We start from the raw sequence: 8,784 nt of genomic DNA, 5'->3' as shown, positions 1-8,784 counted from the left end.
AGGTCCCCCTCTCGCCAGTAAGAGCATCACGGACATTCACCACTGTCTGACTATAAGAGCGAGCGAGTACGGATCGAGCACCTGCTCTTGAGGAATCCACAGCCAATACCACTTCAGAAATCTGTATGGCGCAGTGTGATTGGCTGGGTTTCCCAACTCTCCAATCCTAGATCGTTTTGCACATTATCAGCCCCGGCTTGCCCCAGACGACTGACAGAATATATTCAACAGTGGGATTGGTTGTTATGCGACCCGGAAGCCCTACAATTAGTGACAAATGACAATGATAAAACCATAGATAGGGACAACGAGCGTGATGCTAAATTCACGGATCTGTCTGAGTAGCGGGCAGGTTGCCACCGTACTGAGAGGTAAAAAGGTCTACTATAAACGATGTTTTTGTAAACCGCTGTAATTGAATAGGTTGTCTTCAGTGTGGTGATAATTGAACTTATCACCGTGACGTAAAGATTGTGATGGGAAAGGCTGATGAAGTAGTAATGAAGGTGGACGGTGGTATGCAGGGGCAGGTTTCCTGGGTTAAGGTCAGTCAGTCGGCTGACATTGTATCAGTGGTGTTAACTAAAGTCATTACGTGCACTCTTGTTCTTTTCTGTAGATTTTTAGATGATAGTTAATATTCTAACATGCATTATATATCTTGTCTATACGTACGCCCCAGTGATAAAACTGTTTCTAGTAATTGTGTTCATTTTCTCATTTCGTGGTTGAAGTCTTTGCAGCCACATTTCCTAAAGATCTGTCGATCTAAAAGTATGGTTTAAAAAAAAAAAAGGAATAAACGCTATATGATTTTTGCATTCAATCTGGAAATGTTCAGTTTCTGATGGACTCATTAAATGGGAATGCAAATATTCTATTTCAATTTTAAATAATGTATAATATTCTAACAGTCCATTGAAGCCAATGACTGATCTGGTTATTGAGCAGCATTTAACAGTTCATTTAGTCGGAGCAGTAGTGTTGAGAGCAGCTGAAATTCACTTAGGAAAACATAATGCAGGTTTGCAACTATTTTGGCTAATAACATGTTTTTAAGGACTGTGGTAAACTCTTTTTATTTTTTACCATGTTTATCCAACAGCAGTTTTAGATTTACTTTGAGATTGACAACTCAGAAAAGATGCTAAATACAATGAGAAAATGATGCGTCCATGAAACAAGACTGCCTTTGTCACAATTGGGGGTTTCCTGCTTCATGCATGGGTCCATTCACAGGGCGGTAGTATTCCTATTGCTTGATGGCAAGGACCTATGTATGACGTCAAGAACCACTTTTCAGATTAGTGTAACTCACTGAACAAGTAGGTCCCACCCGCTGCATCACATAACGTTATGTATGCCAGTGTACAGTAGGGATCGGTGAAAGGGGATTGTTGGCCTCTAAACCAAGGTTTGTATCTGTTTAAGTTGATCAAACATCTGGTCATAATTTATCAATGCATAGCCTGTACTATTAAAGTGAACACTCTAAAGAAATGTGAGCTCAGAGTGCATTATGGACAGTGGTTACAGATTAAAACCTGCATTGGCTAAACCAACAGGTCTTGCCTTTATAATGAGTCCTTTTCAGTCTTGCTAAGTTCTCCCTCTGCTGTAAGCGCCGGCTGAGTGAGTGCAGCCCCTGGACGTTTCTCCAGTGCCACAAAAAACTTTGCTATTTCAAGGCTTGTGTGTCGATGCAAAATGTGGATTACAGGATCTAAACCAAAACCAGTAATATGCTTTTTAGTCCTACCCTGGCAAAAATGTGCCTGTTGCTGTGCATTCACAGGCCAGTTGGTAGGGATGGGGAGCAAGACAGACCACTGGTGTCATTCAGGGGTGGCGGGGGGCAGTTGAAGCACATTATGGTATACAGGTATTACCTGTACTCTTATGGAGTGCTGAATGGTTAAGAACGTGTTCTAAATTTGAGCAGTGAAAGGATCTTATCACATGGCTCTAAAAATCAGAACCTTTTACAAGACCTGCAGGTCTGGCGACCTAAATTATCTACTCTGCCTATTTGTATTGTTCTTGATCCATAAACTGATTTGAAAGGATGTGATCACGGTCAAATTATTCAATTAATTTAGCCCCCGTTTTCTTCAATATTACATATGAGAGCACCTTCAAATGTGCAAGTTCAGAATGTCTGCTGTATGAAAAAACTCTTTTGTTTGATTAAATAGACTAAACCTTTTTCCATATTATAGAAATCTAGCCACATATAGGATACACATGACCCCTGTCTTGCCTCTTTGTTCATTAACTACATTTTCATCAGGGCTGGGGCAGGAATGTTTCTCAAATCATGTTTAAAATTTATCACTTTTAATAAATGCATAATTAAAGCATGAAGTGGTAACATACTGTCATTTGTAATCTGTAGATATTACATTGAAATAGCCACATACTTTCCCACTGACGTAGTTTAACTGGTTAAAAATATATATAGTGTACAAACAAAGTTTGGAAATAGTTTCTACAACTGTGTCATTTGTACATCGCCAAGTAAAGTGTTCCGTTTTACTTTGCTCCTATTTAACTCTTTGTTTGCATCACACTTCTTAATTACAAAAAAAGTTCTTTTGTAATTCCTGATATATTTTTTGAAATATTTGTAATATTAATTTACTGGTTATTCAAATTATTTTTTTATGTGTTAGAGAAGAATAACTGACCTCTCACTTGACAAAAGCCGTGAACTCTGGAAAGAGAGCGAAAAATAAACCTCATTTTCCAAACAACAATTAGTTAAAAAACAAATTGACTTTTGACCTCTTTCCTTGAACAGCGAATGTTTCAAGATAAAAACAAGATTTAATGGCATCTTTATTGCTCATTCACTTTCTGAATGAACAGAACACCTGTTCCTTACCAGCCTAAGTCTAATCGCCAGATGAGACTAGTAGAGCTAAAAATAGCTCGGCCTGAATCAAGACGATGGTAGAGAGACTATACCGAAGGTAAGCACAAGCAGAAGAAGATTAAGAAAAGCAATGGAATAATAAGTAAGCAAATGAGTGGCTAGTAAGCTAACCAAAAATAAGCTATTGATGGGCACTAAGCCCACTGTTGGGTTTTCATTGTGGTCTACAAAAGACCTTTCGCCAACAGGAAGTAAAGTCTATAAGAGAGACATAAACGTGTGTATGTATGTATGTATGTATGCTTGTTTACAAAATTTAGTAAGTCAAGAGTGTTTTTGACGGTCCAAGAATTCTCCCAGATTATATGCAAATCATAGAAGCCTGAAATCAAGATTGGCTATTGTTTATTTTCTAGATAAAATATACAGAAATAATTGCAACCTCAGGGTGGTGAGGAGTTTGTCTAAACTATTGCTCAACTTGAGATACCATTTCTCTGAGCTATCATTTAGTGAAACATGTTGGATGCATGCCAAAATATGAAAACAGAAAACAAGCATAAAACAGTTCTGGTCAGTGTGAAACTAATTCCGAGGCTAACAAGGGCATAGACTTTCATAAAACATGACTTGATTAAGGGACTTTGGGCCAAATGTACAAAAGGTTTTAGTGGTCGTAAACGGAAAATCAGGCTATTTGTGACCGCTAAATAGCCTTTTGGCATTTACTAACCCTATTTTATGAGCCAGTTAATCTATTACTGAATTCCAAAATAGGGTTTGCTAGTCGGTATTAGGAAGGGACATGTTAAGGTCGTCCCTTCCTAATAGCAAGTTGCAGGGGGATGTATGAATGTTTGGTTGCAATACGATCACATTTAACCGCCTACTTTATTGCCAGTCTCAAACAGGAAGGGGTACCCCCCCCCCCCCATTTCCTTTCTAAATGGCAGCAAAAATGTTTTTAGGTCTCGCCTAGGCAGCGCTTTCGCTGTCTCTGAGACATGATTTTTTTCAGGATATGGGCTTTAAAAGTTCTGCCCGTTTTCAAGGACTGCCCTTGTTACATGTGTTGTTACTCAGAGCTTGTCTTCACTATTTCTTTCTTTAAGTTGGAGCACCGGAGACCAGTGCTTTTGGTTTACAGAGCTCTGTTGTAAACAGAGCTGTAAATCATGCTCTTATCTTGCCACATTTGCTGTGCATTTTAAGACTGAGGTCTGTTTTGGCTGCAGCTGCCTCCTCCTCCTCCTTCCTGCATGTAAAAGGCACGGCCTGGAGTCACGGTCCCTGCCTTCCTATGGCTCAGCTAGCATTTGCAATGCAATGGGTCTCGCATTTGTGAAACTTTGAGCTTTTGGCATTGTAATGACACTGCCTTCTATTTATGTGTTTTGAAATCCTGCAAGCGGTGCATAAACATGCACCTTGTACTTGTAGTCCTTGCTTATGAAAAGCAAGGCTGGCAGTAACTGCATTTCTTTTACTGGTAGCCTTGCTTCTCGTAAGCAAGGACCAGAAGTACAAAATGCGTGCCGACGCACCGCTTGCAGGTTCTCAAAGCACAAATATAAGGCATTGGCATTTACAATGCCATTAGCTCAAACTCTCGCAAATGCGAGACCTATTGCAGTGGAAATGCTTGTCTAAGAGCAGGCAGTGGTCTCACGGACCACTGTATACGCTTAAAAAATTATACTGAAACGTTTCTTTTGTTTTTTAACGCATCCCGTTTTCCTTTACTGAAAACGGGCTGCAATAAAAACTTTTTTTTTTTTTTAATGTTGCTTTATTTAAAAGCAAAGACACATGGTGGCCTGCTGTGGCCAGGAGGCCACCATCCCTGTTTTTAGCGATTTTCCAAGTGGTTGCAAATTTCGTACTTGGACTCATGCAAGGCTCTGATCTATCAACATTTCCAACAAATCTATGCTTAGGAGCTAGAAGAGGGTGGGCAGTGTTAGTTCTAGGGTTAGAATTGCCTAGGATTCTGTGCACACACTAACTTGAATGGTATTTACCAACTCCGTTCCAGTCTCTTCCCACACCTAGAAAAGGTTTGAAGTTTACTCCTGATAAGGGCAGAAGAAGACGTTTTTCCAGTTGGAGGGAGGAGCAGTGGCGTTTAAGGTGTAGTAAAAGTGTATTTGCACTCACTTAATAGATTTTTACCATGAGCAAATTTAACACGTGTATTTTTAACTTGCATGTTTACCCTAGGGTCTATTGACCCTAAATTAACAGATGTTTATTGTTACCGAGCTCAATGGTGCTCATTTAATCAACCTTCGATGAATAAGTTGGTAAGTGGATGCACCGGGATTTGAACCCCTGACAATGGGTTTACACTGATTATCTTGTGTGTGTTATATATAGCATGTATCAAATATTTCACTAAAAGATGCAACAGTTTAGCAAATCACTTTTTTTTTTAAAGTTTATTTTTTTTGGGCAACAGCAAAAATAGACCAACCTAGTGTTCAGGTTTCTGCATATAACCGTAGCAATATAAGTAGTGTTACATTTTACACATTTTCTTTTCTTTATTGGTTTTGGAGAGTGCCTGAATCACTCCCGAAGGGGTATCTTTGCGCTTTTGGGTGAGGCTGCTGGCGGGCTGAGGAAGATGTTAAAACCGGGAGGCCTTGAGAAGTTTTCTGAAGCGCAGATAATCAGGGCATTGCCTCAGGTGTATGGGGAGCTGGTTCCAGTACTGGGGGGCGAGGTAGGAGAAGAATTTCCCACCTAGCCAGGCTTTCCTAACCCTGGGAACTTGGAGAAGTGATTTGCTGCCAGACCTAAGAGTCCTAGAGGGGGTATAAGGCTTGATCTTTTTAGAGCTATTGGAAGGGCCTATTTTGTGCAAGGCTTTATAGACTGTGCAGCAAACCTTGAACTTGACACGCTTGTGAATTGGAAGCCAGTGGAGTTTTTGTAGGAAGGAACAGGGTTTTGGACGGAGAGTTCGTGATAAGTTGCGCAGCAGTGTTCTGAACCACCTGTAACCTGCACAGAAGTGCACCTACAGTTTTGTCTCTGTATTGTTGCAGGTTTACGACTTTCAGGAATTCATAAGTTTACAGAAGGAGGTCTGGAAACTGTATTTGTAAACGTTTGTGTTTTTTAATTATCGCTGAGCATATTCACTTTTCCTACACCATGTTTTTCCCACCCTCGAATAGTATTCTCCTGCCTTTTTCAGCATTAAATTTCCAAACGTTTCCATTCCATGTACCTCGCCTTTCTGTTGGGGCATAAGATTATTAGTTATCCACTAATGTTGGTGATACTCCTCATGTTACATTTCATGTTAGCATACCGGTAGTGGCCTGTACCCAGCCAGAGTGCAGAAAACCATTGAGGGTCATGTTTTTGGTGGGATAGTGCGTTAATGCAGCCTTAAGTGGGTTGCCTCCTGCTAACAAAACATGGTACGCTGAGCTTTGCATAGCAGTGATCATGCTCCTGTTCTTCTAAGTAGCCTGTGTTAACTCAAAACGTAGCCCAGACCTGTTTACTTCCTGCTTCTTGCCAAGTTGAAAAGAATAATCAAAAGAGGAACTAATACTTTATCAAGGATTAAAACAACTAAGACCCTATATGCAGGAGAGTAGGATCTGTTTACTATGGTTACCCCCACTTTTTGCTGTGTTTTACTGGTTCATAGACTTTAGTCTGGCTGTGGCCCTGCTAACCAGGACCCCAGCATAGCTGTTCTCTCTCTAAATTGATTGCATGTACATTAGGTAAACTCCAGATTAGTTACTGGGTTACTCTTGTGAGTCCCTAGTATATGTTACCTTAGGTACCAAGGGCATAGGTACCCCAGAGACCTACCAGGGGCTGAAGCATGTATTATGCCACCCCTGGGAAGCCTTCCAAAATAGCACCACAGGTCTGCACTTGCTACCTGGGTAAGGTGGTGTAAGCACCCCTTACTTAGATATAGTATACTTATATCTACCATTTAAAACGAACGCATATAAACCTATAAGTCACTCCTATGGCAGGCCCTGACAATCCTGAAGGCAGAGTGCTTGGTTTTGGGTGAGAGGGTGCCCTAGCATGAGCTGAGCTCCTCTGCAGCTTTCGGAATCCCTTCCTTATAGCTGTTCTGTAATATGGCTATACCATATACTCTTAAGTGCATTATAATCCTAGCAGTTAATGCTAACTTTGGAATGGCTTTATCAAAACATGTCATGTTTGGTGTCAAACACTTTGGAATACAACCCCCCGCCAGTTCTGGCGGCGGGGGTAGCTTTCCACCCTTCTAGAGGGAGAAGACGTGTACACACTTACTTTCCCGGTAATAGTTTTAGAGAACCCCAGCATCACAAAATGGATGCTGCTACCACAGACACAAGTCTGACCTTCTGCTGCTGGATGAAACTCTGGCAGGGGAGGCCTAGACAATAGGTTTCCTGTCAAGGGAGTTGCTAGCACCTCCCCAGATAGGCTTTAGTGTATTGGGGCAGGGTGGGTTGCATTCAGTGAATGCTTTTCAGACACTGCCTGGGGCACACAAGGTGTCCCTGTGCATTTCCCAGTTCAAACCGTTTGCTGGGGCACTCAGCCCCCAGCTCAGGTGCAAAACTGGACAAAGGGGAATGGGGTGTAACCACCACCTCCTCAGGCCCTTCCCTTGGTGGGACCCTAGAGTTAGTCCAACCCCTAAACTTGGTATAAGTATAGGAACCCAGTCCCTAGGACTTTAGATTACCATGGACGAAACTCTGAAACATAAATCTTGGACCTTAGACATTCCATATCGACTGGAAGACGGAAGAAATCTCTCTTGGGGTCAAGGAGTGACTCCCCTGTTCAAACAGGCACCAAAATAGAATCTTGCTGGTCTGCATTTTCGAGGCTCCCGCCGGATCTCGAAGAATCTGCAACACAGGACACGGACTTCCAGACATCTCCGAGGCTGACACGAGTCCCCAGCAAAGATGAGACCTGTAGCTATCACGAGAGAAGTGGTACCGGAACTCCTGGACATCCTGCACATTTGCTAGTGCATCGACTTCCCGAGCTTTCCCGAAGTTGTGCATTGGGATACTTCTAGTCCAAGCCCTGAGCACTTTTTGCATCGAAGATTGTGGACCTACACTCCACGAGTGTTCCGTGGGCCCGCTTTTGGCATTTCTGCTCGAGGCCTCTTCGCGATCCCTAGTCCGTTGACTGGTGGGTCCCCACAACGGTAAATCCTTTGTTTCTTGGGCTTTCCTGGTTGCCCCAGATGTGCCCTGACTCCCCTCCTAAGGGTGAGTTCCTCAGACCTTGCTGGTCTGCACCAAAGCCAATCTGGTCATCTTGCGTGGGTTGCTGTTGCCAAGGCTTGTTGGGTCCCATCCGTATACCGACGCTGCAGCACTCGACATCCGTTGTGGGATAGTTCTAATCCAGCTTCTGGTTGTCGTCGACGCCTCCTGGTCTTCGTGGCTGAAGAGTCAAGATTCACCTACATCACCTTAAAGCACCCGATATCGGCTGGCATCTTCTTGTCGCCTTCCTGGTCACTGGCTAGTGACCTGGACTCTGTCCCCTCTGCTTTCAGGTTCTTCAGATCTCCGATCCACCCTTGGATCCATCCTGACACTTTTCTTCTGGTCGCCTGCAGCACTTCTTCGCAGCTCTCCATTGAAAACGACGAAGAAACCCGACACCTATGCACCCGGCTTCCCTGGGTGAGGTAACACGAGTACTTCGCTGCTCCCGTGGGTCTTGACTCTCGAAGTGTCCAGTACTGAAAGGGTTTTACCGTAGTCCACTCCTAAGTGTCCTTATTCTTTAAATTTGTAACTTTAACTTTCGCCATAGAAGTCAATGGTGATTCGCGGCTGTCTTTAGACACTGCACGGGTCCCCCGTGGGTCTCCTGCGACCCTACCGTGGGTGGTTCCTGGT

At 42.8% G+C, this 8,784-nt stretch overlaps 1 protein-coding gene across 1 annotated transcript in view; it reads left to right on the top strand.

Annotated features, from left to right (window-relative positions):
- The first annotated feature begins 247 nt into the window (after window positions 1-247).
- VAMP4 (vesicle associated membrane protein 4) overlaps window positions 248-8,784 on the top strand; it is a 177,128-nt gene continuing 168,591 nt past the window's right edge. The window contains exon 1 of the mRNA XM_086957617.1: window positions 248-371. The gene's annotated coding sequence lies outside the window, so the exon portion shown is untranslated. The remainder of the gene's footprint in view (window positions 372-8,784) is intronic.

Source organism: Lissotriton vulgaris, chromosome 1_1, assembly GCF_964263255.1.
Source record: "Lissotriton vulgaris chromosome 1_1, aLisVul1.2, whole genome shotgun sequence".
Taxonomy (NCBI): Eukaryota; Metazoa; Chordata; class Amphibia; order Caudata; family Salamandridae; genus Lissotriton; species Lissotriton vulgaris.
Note: the sequence above shows the minus strand (reverse complement) of the source record. Positions and strands in the feature narration are given on the sequence as shown.